At 43.5% G+C, this 15004-nt stretch overlaps 1 long non-coding RNA gene across 1 annotated transcript; it reads left to right on the top strand.

The window, feature by feature from the left end:
* Positions 1-5186: 5186 nt before the first annotated feature.
* Positions 5187-12137, top strand: LOC125415225 (uncharacterized). Its single transcript, XR_007236566.3, has 5 exons — positions 5187-5365; positions 5470-5526; positions 8328-8436; positions 9087-9441; positions 10259-12137. It is a non-coding gene; the product is annotated as an uncharacterized LOC125415225 (long non-coding RNA).
* The last annotated feature ends 2867 nt before the right edge of the window (positions 12138-15004 follow it).

Here is a 15004-nt window from a genome sequence, read left to right as displayed (position 1 = left end):
CTTCACCCGGGAGGACTAATTCTCCCGCTCTCAGCTCTGCAGAGCTGCTTGCAGTTTGAATGTCAGAAAAGTGACACAGCCACTCGAGCAGGTTCCTTTCATTAGTATATTTTCAGACTTACAGAATTTTCTTCTTAAAAAGGCAGCCAGGGTATAATCCAGCACTTTCATATCTCCCTAAGGCACTATTTCTCGTCCCGTTTTGCCTAGCTACATAGATGGTAAAGAAATGGAGCATGGGAGCAAGCAAAGGATTTGCATGCATGTGTTTGTCATAGGTCATGACCACCAAAGTGCTTTTCGTCCCTGACAGTGTGACAAAAGAAAGGGTATTTCCCCCTACTCTTGTTTTCCCTCTTAATGTCACAAGCAAATTCACTGAAACCCCAAGGAAGGTACAGAACTCCCGGTCCCCCAGTGTCACAGCAAGGGTACCATTATGACTCACTACTACAGCACATGAACCCTGCTCCCAGAAGCACCTTTCCCAGCAAGGTAAAGTTCAAAGTTAGTAACACTGAACTCTCTCTCTCTCTCTCTCTCTCTCTCTCTCTCTCTCTCTCTCTCTCTCTCTCTCCTAATGTTCTTGCTACTAAAAGTCGGTTTAGTGACCTGAAGATATGTGTGGTTTCTCTTTTCCTCTTGGGAAGCACATTGCCACTATGTTCCCTCACACACGAACGTCCAAATATTCTTGGGTCATTTTGTTGCCTAGTTGGACTCTCCTCTGAACTCAGAAGGACAAACAGCCTCATTGTGCAAACAACAAAAGATGCTCTCCTCATCTTCTCCCAGGACACGTGTATTTGAAGGAATTTGCAATCAATCATGAGGTGATTGCTGCTGAGAACCTACCAGAGGTCACCCTACCTTCTAGTAATTGTTCCCACTTAGGAAAACATCTAATTAGCATAACCAATGATGGGTTTTGTTGAGCGGGCTGTGTATACAGGAGGATTATTAAAGAATATTAACATCCCAGGCTCAGGTGCTATACTGACAGTCTTCTTCCCCATCTTGTTCAGTGCTGAGTCTTTCTGAAGTCACACTGCAAAGGCCTGTTGCTCACACTCTTCTTTCTCTCTTGCTGTTTGCTCAGTTGATGATCAAGGGCTAGAGATGCTGGATTCTCCCCCAAAGCTTTTGGAGTGACCAGTCAGTGATCTCAGAAAACCAATCTTTATTTCTTCCTGAGTCTGGAAAGTGTCTTTGCCAGACTCTTTATGACCAATTCAAATGAGACCTGGTATTTATTCTGCAGGCACAATGACATAAATAAAATGATTAATAAACTACCGTATCTTTGAATTTCTAACTTTCCTTTTTCTGGATCCAGAAAAATGCCCAGGTAGATAATTAGTGAATATATCTTAAGGTATGCTGAACAGTTGCTTACTTTTATCTGGTTGACACACTTGAAAGGGTCAAGAAAGGGCTGGAAGGCTGCTTGGGTCAGACACTGCGAGAGCCCTGTGAGCAGGTGGCATGTTTCTGAGGCAGAGAACAGTGGTGGTGAACCTGGCATGGAGCTGTCAGAGTTCAGAAGAAAGGGAAGACTTCCAGAAGCTACGGGGAAAGATCGAGCAGAAAGCAGAAAGAAAGAGTGGAAGCTGAGGAGTCAAACTGAGGTATAGACTGGAGCCAGAGAGATGTGTGGCAGAGACAGACTGTTGGGAGACGTGGCGGGGCGGGGGGCTGGATAGAGGGAGACAGAAAGAGAGAGACGTAAACTGAGAAACAGAGAGATAAGAGAGAAAAAGAAAAGGAGAGGATACTGGAGAGGGGTGAGGGAGAGGAAGGGAGGAGAAGATAGAACAGGAGAGCTGGAGGGGAAGAGAGGAGAGGGAAGAGGAGGAGAAGGGAAAGATGAAAATCTGAAGGTGTATGTGACAAGCTTGCTTTTCTTTATTTCTGTGGTCCTGGCCAAGTTATTTGATAATTTTGCCCTCATCTTATCTTCAAAACAGATACAGCCAGCACTGCTTTTTTTTCTTTTAAAGAATTGTGGAAGTATTCAAGAAGTATTGCTGTATTCATTTTATATTACCAACTCCTTTTGGTACACAAATTAAGGGTTGATAAACATAGAAACTTATAGGAAATAGAAAAACTTCTGTTTAGGTAGGGTTTTTCCCCCCACCTTGGGTGGGAAAGAGAATCCCTTTCTAAGACTTTTGAAGTCACCAACTATTTATAAAACTTGCCCCGATGGGACCTAAGAGCTGGTGACATATACAAAAGAGTATTGTCTTCTCCGCGTCTGTTTGCAATCCAGGCGTGGACTCGTATGTCACTTTGAAGGGTTAACAGGAAGCTGGATGTCATCTCGTCAGCTGCTCTGATGGCTTCCAGGTGGAAGCCATCTTGCTCCGACCACCCCCACATCCCCACCAGCCTTTCTCTGGCATCACCGTTCTCTATCCAGATCAGATCCTAGATGTTAATGTACCTGTTGTCTTCCCCGCCTAAAGATAAGTAGGCAACTTGGAGGAAGCAGCCATCACTGAGTCACCAAGGGATTCTGCAGAATTCTGCCAACTTGTCTTACAATGATAGAAACTCATTACTTGCTTATTGAGTAGATGGGTGGATGGATGGAAAGATGGATGGATGGATGGATGGATGGATGGATGGATGGATGGATGGATGGATAGATGGATGGGTAGATGGATGGATGGATAGATAGGTGGATGGATGGATAGATAAATTAATAGGTACACTACTAGTCTTGTTCTGACAGATACCCCAGATTTTATCCTTGTTCTCCAGGTATGAAGTTAGACATTGAAGAAACTCATAAAAAAAAAAAATCAGTGGATGCCTTTTCTGAACCTAAGAAACCAATTTTAAATTATCAGAAGCTTTGTTTTTCATTAGATTGATTCTTTCCTAAAAGAGAACAACACTACAATGGCTGGACTATATAGCACAGTGCTGTATACAGTGCTTCACCAGCTTAAGCAGGGCTCTGGATGCTATCCTCGGTAGAAGAAAGGAGAGGTAGGGGAAAAGGGAGGGAGGGATAAATGGAGGGAAAGAGGGAGGGGGGGAAGGAAGGAAAGAGAGGGAGAAAATAGCACATGTTTATTACACATGTGTACTTTTCCTGAACATCTAGTCTATGGTTTGACAAACCATTGCCTATTGATGAAGCAGGTAGCAACAACAAACTATCTTTTTTTTCTCATTTTACTTTACATACCAATCCCAATTCCCATTCCCTCCCCTCCTCCTATTCCCTCCTCCTCCCCCTCCCCACCCCCATCCACTTCTCAGAGAGAGTAAGGCACATTGCTTTGAGGAAAGACAAGGCCATCTCTATTATATCTAGGCTGGGCATCCAAAGAGAATGGGTTCCAAAAAGCCAGTACAAGCAGTAGGGATAAAGTCTGGTCCTACTGTCAGTGACCTCAGAGTGTGTTCCATTCATAGAACTGTCACCCACATTCAGAGGAACTAGTTTGGACCTATACTGGAACCTTCCCTGTCTGGCTGGAGTTTGTGAGCTCCATTAGCTCAGGTAAGCTGTTTCAGTGGGTATCTTCATCATGGTCTTGACCTCTTTGCTCATATTTTCACTTCTCCCACTCTTCAACTGGACTTTGAGAGCGCAGCCTAGTGCTTCTCTGTGGGTCTCTGCCTCTGCTTCCATCAGTTGCTGGATGTAGGTTCTATGGTGACGTTTAAAATAGTCAACAATCTGACGACAGGGCAAGGCCAGTTCTGGCACCCTCTGCACTATTGACTAGGGTCTTAGCTAGGGTCATCCTTGTGAATTCATGGCGATTTCTCTAGTGCCAGGTTTCTTGCTAGCCTCATAGTTGGGTTAAGGGTGAAGACACAAGGACGGAAACCATCTTTTCATCCACAATATGATATGGGCTTACACTTTTATCCTCTGAGCACAGACAGCACTTGGTCTTATCCAAGAACAATTATAGTTACCAAGTAAAAGGTGTGTGTGTGTGTGTGTGTGTGTGTGTGTGTGTGTGTTGTGTGTGAGAAGACTTGTTTGTCTAATGAAAAGAAAGTCATTTGACCCCACTTCCCCCAAACAGCCAAAGGAGCCCATGATGTTTCCAGAGAAACCACATCCAACCCCATGCCAACGTAGAAGCTTGCCTTTCCCCAACTGACAACGTGAGATTAGAAGACTCCTGTGTCTCTTCTGACTTCGAACAATAGCTCTATATTTAGGAGTTTTGTTCCAAATATAATCACATTCCAATGACCAGGGAGGGTTTATTTATTTATGAAAATGAGGACCCAGCCAGCACCTTTGGAGATCAATCCCTTTTATGCAGTAGCCTGTGTGTGCCCATACACATCACCCTGAAAAATAACCCCAGAGAGAATGTTTGGCGGGGAAAGGCATAGGCTGTGATGCTTAATTTCAAAGCAGCATTTATTTTCTGCTAGTTTAGAACATGCTTCCCTTAGGAATAGCTTTCTGCCTGCCGCAGAAATGCTGATGTGCCGACTGTATAATGTCAGCCCTCCTGTGTACCCCAATCTGCGTGTCATTCCTCACAGCGGGAGGCACCCAGCCCTCCCCTTACCATTCCCTGCCTTGCTCATTCCTGAGAACTTAAAATTATTTCTGCCAAGAGTGGAATGAAATATACATAAGACATATTCCCAAGTAGGTGGGTTTACTTCTAAGGTACGGCATGGAACAAACCTAGTGATGAGATTTTTTTTTGAAGAAAAAAAAAAAAGACTTTTTTTCTTTTCTTTTCTTTTTAAAGAAAGGAAAAAAGTGTGTTATTTCCCCATCCCCCACTTTGAACCCCTTCCTGTCTATCTTTATGTTTGCTGGAGGCCTCTTGTAGTCAGTCTCATTTCCTGGGCTGCTTTGAGAAACAGGAGAGGAGGGAGTTTAATAAATGTTTCCGTGTTTGCTTTTCAAGCAAGCTCAGGTAAGAAGGGGCCCATTCACACCAGTCCAAGGCAGCATGCAGAGAGAAATGAAACCCCAGAATGTCTCAGTCCCCACGACCCTGTTATCTGCCCTTCTGATCAGACTGTGACTCCTGACTGGTTTTGGAGGAACTTTCTAATGCCCTGAGCTATTTGTGGTCTTCCTTTTTTCTCACAGCGTTTGCTCAAGTGTGTCTGGTCACATGGCTTCTGAATCCCACCCACTCCTAGTTCCTCTTTTTCAGGTGGAGAACCTCAGAGGGCTGGTGAATGAGAAACCCTCTACACGAGGAATTCCAATGCAACCTTTACCTGGTAGCGAAATAGTTCACACCTGTTAGGTCAGCAGAGGCGACCGGAATGAGCAAAGGAAGGCTTGCCCTTGCCTTTCATCCTCCTCCAGAGGACTTGCCTTTTCCAACCAGCGCAGAGCAATCCAGGAGATGTATTCCAAGATCTTTCCATGTGGGCTTGTGGCTTCACCTCTCTCCGGCTGTTTTCTTACCTGTTATGGCCTAAGCATCTCTTTGTTATTTTTCTGATTTACAGGGTTGACATGCAGGCCAAATAAGATGATGGTTGGGGCGGGTAGAAGACTTTTACAAGGTGTGTATCGCTCCCCACACCTCTGCTCGGATCAGGTGTCAGAACAGCTGTGTGACAGGGTCTCCTCCTAATGCTTGTTTTGTGTTAGCATTACACGGAGCAGGGTGGGATAATATACCCCGATACCATCTACGGAGTTGAGGGCAAGGTAGGGTTGGCAAGGGCATTCTGTTTCGTTTGGTTTTAATATTTCTTAGGTGATTTTATCAGTCAGGTTTAGACATTGCTGGTCAGGAAGGGTTGTAGATGTTTCAAGAGTTGAGAATGTGTGCATTAGGGTGGGCAGTGGGCGGGGGAGTCTAGAAAGATGAAAGGAATTGAAGCAGAAGTGATTCATGCCAAGGAGAAAAGACAAAGGGGGTGGGTGGAGGAAAATGAAGCCTTATGGTGGCAGGGGCGGTGTGGGCGCTGGTATTGTATTCCATTTGTCATGAAAGTGGAGGTGAGTGGCTTAGGGAAGCCAGGGGACTCAGGTGTCTATCCTGATGATCACATACTATCCCCCTGCTCCGTGTCTCTTGTTGTGTACTTGCCTGCTTCCTCTGAAGGACTAGGAGTCTGCTGAAGGTTGTGCTTGTTCTTTTACCATAGACTCCTCCTCAGAATCTAACAAGGTGTCTGGGACAATAAAGAGTTCATCCCAGGATGTTATCCAAATGATGGGAATCAGGAGTTTGGGAAAGATTTACTTAGATTTGAGTCTACTACTAACTTACCGGCGTGTCTAAGGCCCACACTGTGTCTCTCTCATGTCAAAGACCTCTTGTCGAGAGTTTTGAGGGTTTTAGGAATTCAAGTATTTGCATAGCATTGTAAGGAGATTCTGGATCCAGTTCAGTGGGGTTTCAGGTCTGTATGACCAGAACCCGTTAACTTAGCGAATGCATCAAACATTTTCATGAACTCAGTGAGGTACCTTAGGATGCTAAAGCATACCTGCCAATTCAGTAGCCCAAGATGATGCCTTTTTCGTATAAGTTCCCTCAGCATGTCAACTGGGCCAGTTAGTGGCCACCTGCTGTTATGGCGCAGAAGCCTTTTCTCCCAGGTGAGTTCCCTGTGGCTGTACCTTGCCTCCCCAGGGAGGGAGGGAGATGAGCGTGCATCTGTAAGGTACCCAAAGAACCTGCCGAAAACTCCTCAACCCTGACCTGGAAATAATACTTAAAAAAGCATTGGCAGAAATATTTTACTGGTTAAAAACTGAGGACTTCAGCTCATCGGAGTTTACTTTCAGTCTCCATTATTTCTCAATCATGTGATTTTTTTTTTTAAGCAAGTTTCTGCAAAGTCTTTGTATCTATTGATTAAATCGGTCTCAAGAACGTGACCCTCTTACACGGGTTCGAAAGGATGCTGCGGGTCACATGCTTTGCTTGTCCTGTGCGCTGCGTGCTTAGTTCAGGCTTCTCTTCTCTCTGACTCAGCACCACAGGAAGCGGCGCGGTTTCTGGGGGCATAGATTTCTCTGTCTTTTCGCTGCTAGAAGGAAAGTTAAGCCTTGTCGAAAATACAACCTCTTTCACTTCCTCTCTCTAGGTGGCATGAAACCCCCAGGTGGGTCTCAGTTCAGGGACAGTGGGAAAGAAAGAAAGAAAGTGAAACTTTCTCAGAGAGATCTGACTCACAGCTTTACAGGGACAAGCAACCAACCTGGGAGACTGTGTGGGATGATGCTGAGGGAGGCTGGGGAGGCTATGGGTGATGCTGAGGGAGGCTGGGGAGGCTCTGGGTGATGCTGAGTGAGGCTGGGGAGGCTGTGTGGGGGTGCTGCTGATGCTGAGGGAGGCTGTTGGGGATTATGCTGGGGAGGCTGTTGTGGGATGATGCTGAGGGAGGTTGGAGAGGCTGTGTGGGGAGGATGCTGGGGAGGCTGTTGTGGGATGATGCTGAGGGAGGCTGGGGAGGCTGTTGTGGGGATGATGCTGGGGAGGCTGTTGTGGGATGATGCTGAGGGAGGCTGGGGAGGCTATGGATGATGCTGAGGGAGGCTGGGGAGGCTGTGTGGGGATGATGCTGAGGGAGGCTGGGGAGACTGTGTGGGATGATGCTGAGGGAGGCTGGGGAGGCTGTGTGGGGATGATGCTGATGCTGATGCTGAGGGAGGCTTGGGAAGCTATCTGGGGGTGATGCTGATGCTGATGCTGAGGGAGGCTGGGGAGGTTGTGTGGGGTGATGCTGAGAGAGCTTGGGGAAAACAAATCATGGGAACCTCTCCAACTTTGCATCACCTCACTACATAGGCCTTTCCTGGTCCACATTTCCTCTTTGGTATGAATCCTAATTCCTACCGTACTTACCTTTAGACACATTCCATGTAGGTAATAAAGTACAATTTCATATTCTGCTTTTCTAGAGCAGATAACGACACTGAAAATCTCTGCATCCCGATAAACCTCTCCGCCGACGCAATAATCCAAATCAGGCCAAATCAAACCAAATTAGAGATTTCCCAGGTTTAGTAGATACCTACACTCCCGGGTGGCTTTCCAGCCCCTCTAGAGAGGAGACTGGGAAGGAAGACTGGAAAACCATGTGTTTGTTCTCTGGGGGGCAGTTTAAATACCCTGTAGGAGTGGTCTTGAGTATCTTTGGGGAGCGTTCATCGTTTGTTGGGCTTTCTCAGAGGTGGAGACGGAACTGGGGCAACTCCCAGGGAAGGGGGCTTGGGATGGAGCCTCCACCAGAACATTCTTTGAATATATTCAGATTCTTTGAATATATAGATGCCAGGGGCTGGGGTGAAACCTTAACCCAAACATTCAGACTCTTTTAATATATGGATGCTTCCACCCAAACAGGCATCTTGTTTGACCTTCATCCCTTAGAGTTAGTTACCTCTGTAATCATCCATCAGGCCCCTAAATAACAAGCTCCAAAGGCAAAATCCTCAAAATCTTTTCCAACAGAGTGAGTATAACAGATCTTTTTTGGCCCTCCACTTTTTCTCTTCACACCTGTCTTCCTGTTTGGGGGGCTCCCTTTCACACAAACTGACTCTAGATTGATCACCCAGCACCTTCTCTGGTCCTCAGTCAACCGCTCCCAGTCCAGGTACCTGCCTGCTCCAATTTAGCACTCTAGCATTCAACATTTGCTCGTCACAACCAGGAGTTAGGAAAACAATCTGATTACTGGTGTAATCCTGCAACCATCTGTTTGATTTATCACTCCCAGAAGGAATTTACATTTTAAACGAAGAGTGTCTTTAGGCAAATGAGTCTTTACTTTTGTGGCTTGCTACAATGATTTTTCATTCTACTTATTCAGAGATTTAAATGTGCAAATGTGTAGGCCTAAAGGTTTTGCATTTTGATGACCTTCATGGAGTACTCCTAGCTTAGGAAACTTTCCAGGTGACTGATGCTCAGGAAGATTTGCAAATTCTTGACTGATATGATGACTGGTTACAAGTGGGATGTGAGAAAGAGGGTTTTTTGCTTTTGTTGTTGCTTTTGTTTCGCTGTTTAGTTTTGGGCATCTAATGCTATGGAATAAAAGACCATATAGCTTATTGAATCAAACAAAACCAAAAAGTAATGTTTCTCACCATTCTGCAGGTTGACTGGTATCAACAACAAACTCGTCTGCTCCAAGGAGTATGAACTGAGTTTTTTCTACCTTGTGACTGGGTTGTCCTTGAAAATCAGAGAAAGCTTGGATCACATATATGTCCATCATCTTTTCTTCTCTTTATGTCTGTCCTGGAGCTTGCTTGTGATTCTTTACACCAGGCTCCTGTCAGTTCAACCAGATTTTTTTTTTTATGAGCCGGTTGACTTCAAGAGTGAAAGACCCTATCAAACGTCTTTAAAGCTAGGCCTGGAGCTAACTAGCATAGCCTCCACTCTCTTTTATGGTTGAAATGAAGTAAAGGAGTTGCTTCAGATTCAAGAAGACAGAAAGTACACTTTGGTGAGTGGAGTACCATGTGTACATATAGGAAAGGGAGGAACGGATGGTGTCGCCTTTAGAAGCGTTTATATTTCCCTAGTATCTTTCCGTTTGCTGAAGAGCAGCAATCTGTAGCGTGCCTGACCTCTGAAGACTGGCACAGAACAAAAGTGACCACAGTGTCCATTTGGACCATGTGAGCATTCTGAGTCCATTAATTCTTGTTATAAGAAATTTGAGGACTTCGGGGATTCTTTTTTTTTTCTTTGTTTGTTTTGAATATTATTCAGAAGTGACTCAGTTTACCAATCCTAACGGGAAGAAACACTGTATATGTATTACACTTCTATGAAACCTAAGGAAATCTTGAGGGAATAATATGGTCAATTGGAAGGAACATGGGCCAGATAATGGCTTATGCTCCCATTACTGCCTGAAGGTGAGACCTATATAGATAAGTTCTCTAAGATTTGTCTTCAGAAAAGTGCACTTGCTATCAGCTTCTTATTGGGTTTTTTCTTTTCTTTTTTTTCTGCTTGGGGAAGATGGTGTATGCATATAACGTTGGCTCCTTTAATATGTGTATTATATAAACTTGCTTGCTACTAAACAACATTCCTTTTTCAAAAATGAGCTACATTCACGAGGCATTGAAGCTCATAAGAACAAAAAAAAATATTGTGTCAGGCATTTCTGAGGGAAAGAGGGGACAAAGAGCCAACAGCTGAGTATTATATTAATAAGCATGTGTTATAATTGAAAATATGAAAGTGAGTATATTAAATGAGCCACCCCAAAGAATTTCTCTGATATTGGCAAGCGTGTGTGTGTGGTTTAGTTTATTTTCCAGAACGCTGATGCCATGTCCTTAGAGGGGTCGTAGCTGCTGGCAAATTTGAAGAGGGAACTTGAGGAAGCCTCAGTGCTTTAAGCTAGAGGATGGCAGAGGTTGAATCTGAAGTCACCATCAGAGAGAAAGAAAGAACAGATCACAAAAGATGGGCAGAGTGCCCGGAACTTCATACCTGTGTCATCTCCTTTGTGTGAAAGGGGAAATCCAAGACTCCATACCTACCTGTGATACATCAGTGCATCTTTGGCTTATTGGAGCAAAGCTAAGAGAACAATGCCGGCATTATTTCACAATACGCCCTTTGATCCAGTTTGGAACTAGTTGCCTACAGTTGTATTTGCTTTCTTCCACTTTGTACTGCCCTAATGGAATGCCTGAGACTAGGTACTCATAAGTGACAGACGTTCATTTCTTACACTCCTGGAGGCTGGGAAGTCCAAAGTCAAGAAGTCTACATCTAGTGAGGGTCTGTGTGCTGCTCCATCCCATGGCGGAAGGTAGAACCCATGAGAAGGTCCACACATATGAGAGAAAGAAAGGTTCCAAACTTGGTCTTTAGTTAGGGAACCCCTCCCTGAATGACTGACTCATTCTGCAATAAAGGCATTAATCCACTCACAAGGCAGAGTCCCATGAACTAATGTGCTCTTAAAGTTCTTCCATCTTAACACAGAGGGACTGAGTCTCTCACATTCAAATTTCTCAAACTCAAGCAGTGCTGTTTTTCTCTTACGTCTCTAGATATAATCTTATACCTCTAGAGTTTCTTTCAAATGTACGGGCCAGTGGTCAACGATACAGAAGAATACAAGGAATCTGATCTGGAAGTGCTGGAAATAGCAATCAGGACATTTTTTCCACTCCCGACCTTGCACACTTGGGACTGGGGCATAGATAGCTTAGAGGGAAGGAAGGAAGAGCCCTAGAATGGGTTATTGTCTACTGTGTTGAAGCTGCTATGCCGGGTCTTTACAATGTATCTCCATACATTTCCATACCTCTACAGTGTAGGCAAAAAAAACCTGCTATTTTATGGAAGTGTACAGCAAACTTAGGGAATAGATCAAGTAAGAAAGGAAGAATTTGAAATCCAAAGCATCTAGTCAGACCCCATTATATAACAGGAAAATAAACAACTCATCTTATCAGTGTAAGGAAAAGCTAAACAGCTGCCTAAACCAGAATGTGACAGAATAATCTGAACAAATAAAAAGACTATTAAAAGATGAAGTTAATGTGAGTGATTAAATAAACTTGTCTGGGACTGAGGAGATGGCTCTGTATTTAAGATACTTGTCATACAGGTTTGAGGACCCGAATTTCAGTCCCCTGAATCCATGTAGAGCTGAAAATGGTAACATGCATGTAGAATACCAATGTTCCTAAAATGAAATAAGAGACAGGGACAGCATCATCTCCAGAGAGTTGCAGGCTGCTAGTCTGGCACACCTAGTGGTGAACTATATGGTGTAAACTGTCAAACAGAGTAGAAGAGAAGAACTATTACCCAAGGTTATCCTCTGATCTCTAAAATATTCTGCAGCATGCTCCCCCCCACACTCACACCCATGAACATGCATATGCTGCACATGCTAACGCTGCGCGCACACATTAGCACACTTGTACACAATAAATACGTAAATGGATACATTTTCTTAAGGTGTGAAGAGCATCTTCATAGATGACATTAGTGTCTTTTGTCCATCAAACAGTTGTGCTATCCTTGTGTCTGGTCACAAAACAAAAACAACCACTTGAAAAATTCTTCTCGGTAGAGAACTTTAATGTTATTATTTCCTGTAAACCTGGAAACCAAAAACTAGATGTCCAGTAAATAAAGCAAGCAGGTTTTTGAAAAATTTAACCATTTTTGGGAAAATGTGGACATTCTTCGATATAAGCTTGAGAGTAGTAATAAATTAAAAGTAGAAAATAAATCTAGGAATAAGTGGGACTATTGATTTTTATTAAATCTATTGGTTGGATTCAAATGTATAACAATGAACTTATAATGTAAATTTTTTCTGTATTTTGCCTATGCATAAACATTATGTTTGGGGATTTTTTTCTTTTTTTATTTATTTATTTATTTTTTTTGCAGGAGCTCCTGTTTGGGGATTTTTTGAGGTTATGATGTAATTATAGCTTTTCTCCTCTCTCTCTCCTTCCTCCAAATCTTCCCATATACTCCCTCCCGCTCTCCTTGGAATTCATGGCTTTTTTTCCACTAATTGTTGTTGCATGCAGATATGTATGCATATATATATATATATATATATTCACACCCATACTTATCTACATCTATATTCCTAGATATACCCTGTACAGTCTGTATAATGTTACTTGTATGTATGTTTTCAAAGCTGATAAGTTGGCTAATAAGCACTGGTGTGTTCTTCCATGGGAAAGAATATCTCTCCCAGTTCCATCATTTCTCATTTGCCTATAGTTCCTTGTATAGGGTGGAGACATGGAGTTTTCTCCATCCATGTTGGAAGTTCATTGGTGTCATCCTTGCTCATCTCGCTTTTTGGCAGACATGTTGATAACACTTTATGGGTGTACCTTCTGACGTTATTAGAGAAAAACAGTCTCATAGCAAATAAACCAGTGATTCTACTTAAGACCTGGAGAATAACTTCACAAAGCAAAACAGCAGGAAATACAAGAGGACAGATACAAGCAAAAGGTGAGAGTCCTGATATAGAAAACAACAGCAGAAATAACAGGAAGGACCAAAACTGATCTTCAAAAAAGACCAGAGGGTAACATTTACCATAGCAGTCTTGCTGAGAGCAGACATGGAGAATGAATGATGTTCTGGGGGAGTGGAGTGGAACATCTTTTATGAACACACTGCCCATCCACATCTTGGGGTTCTGTCTAACATCTACTACGTCAACATGGTGAAGCTGTTCTCCATAGTAATCACCAAATCCAGGGTGTTGGTAGACTGAAAGATGTTAAGATAAAAGGGTGGGATGGTAGAGTTTGTGGAGGGAATGAGAGGGGAGTGGGAGGAGGGGAGGGAGTGAGAATTTAGATTGGTATTTTTTTAAGTAATAATAATAATAAAAGATAGTACATACAATCTCCCATATTCTGAGGAATTGTTAGTTGCTCAGATGACCTGTAGTCTTTTCTTTTCCTTCCACACAGCAGTTAATGTGTGTTGGTTAACTATGACTGAAATACATTCATTTCTCCTCTTTCTAGAACATTCCTGTAAATTCTTCTTCAATCTCAACTGCCAGGGCAAAATGAAAACAAGGAAGCAACAGTCTCAAGAAAAACAAACAAAAAACGAAAACCAAAAGAGGCAGTTTCTTGCCTTAGAAACTAGAACTAGGCTCATCAGGGTTCAGTGACTTCTGTGGGTCTCAGACATAGTTGGACATAGATTATCTATTAAATGGCTTTTGTTATTATCCTGATTTTGCCGAAGATGTGGTAAGTCACAGAAACACTTAACCGCATTGCCAGAGTCACACAGTCAGTAAACGACAAAATAAGCTAAGTCCAGCTTGCCTGATGGAGCTACCCAGGCAATTGGAGCCTGCATCATCATTTCCTAACACTGGGGAAGGAGCCTGCCTCCCGTGTGTGCCCCTTCTCTCTGCTGCCCCCATCACCACATTGCACCTTCCTATTTCCTGACTGGCCCAGGACCTGTGGTACTGCTTTATGGACATTTAAGGCTAGCAGGGGCCATGGATGAGTGACAAGATGTCACACACCTACCCCTCCTCAGCTGCGCTACTTTTTCCTTCAGCTGAAGTCCTTGCTGTTATATAAAAGGAATGTTACACAAATGCCTCCATCATGAGGTTCCTTTTAAAGGCTAAATGAAAGAATGAGGTGTTTTGTTTTCCTTTGTTCCCCTGTAGCACCTATGTTAAGAATTTGTGCTTAACCCATGACTCACTCATTCTTGGAGCGAAGTACAAGGAAGTTACCGGATATAATACTTCTGTGAGATGTGGGCTTGAGCGTGTGTGGGAAAGATAGAACTGGAACCGTTAAGGCGAAGTTTCATTCAAAGCCCAACAATCCACCCCACCCTGCCCCTTCCTCTACAGTTCCCAACATGACTGTTGTTCCAGGAGCCCCAGATTTTGTCTTGCATGACTGTCAAATATTCAGACAAGTGGTATCTAGTTCCTTTGTATGTGACTGCTTGTTGACTTGTTAAGGTTTATAATTATTAACTGAATCATTGGCTTGTTGTTCGCTAGGCAGTTGGATTGGGGAATAGTTATTTACAGAACAAAGGCAGAAGGGAGGGAGTTTAAATACAGTGCAGGGTAAATAAGCCTGAAAAGCACCTAGGTTTTGCAGCCTGCAGTGCAATGAGCTTTCAACTAAATGCGCTGCATTTTAATTCTCTCCATCTAGAAGCACAGACCATTCTGATGGAAAATACCCTGCTGCAATACAGAGATTCCAGTTCTCGGTATACTGAGAAACAGTCTGAGAACTTGCTTTCTAGACAGTGACCCATTTGGGCAACCCTCACTTCCCCACTTCTTCCAGCCCCAGCAGTGTGGTTGCCTAGAATGTTCTCAGTGTAATTCACTGGCACAAGGGAGTTGCATGAATGTGAGTCAGCTTACTGGCTACTGGGATGGATCCACAAGCTGGATGCTTAGATGCTCAGGATGTTTGCTTTGGAAGGAACTCATTCAAAGAATTTCTTTTCTTTGCAGGAGACAATGAGGAGTGGGAAGTCAC

The sequence above is a fragment of the Myodes glareolus genome, chromosome 19 (genome assembly GCF_982192425.1).
Source record: "Myodes glareolus chromosome 19, mMyoGla1.1, whole genome shotgun sequence".
Classification (NCBI taxonomy): domain Eukaryota; kingdom Metazoa; phylum Chordata; class Mammalia; order Rodentia; family Cricetidae; genus Myodes; species Myodes glareolus.
The sequence above is the reverse complement of the archived record's forward strand: the minus strand, read 5'-3'. Positions and strand labels throughout refer to the sequence as shown.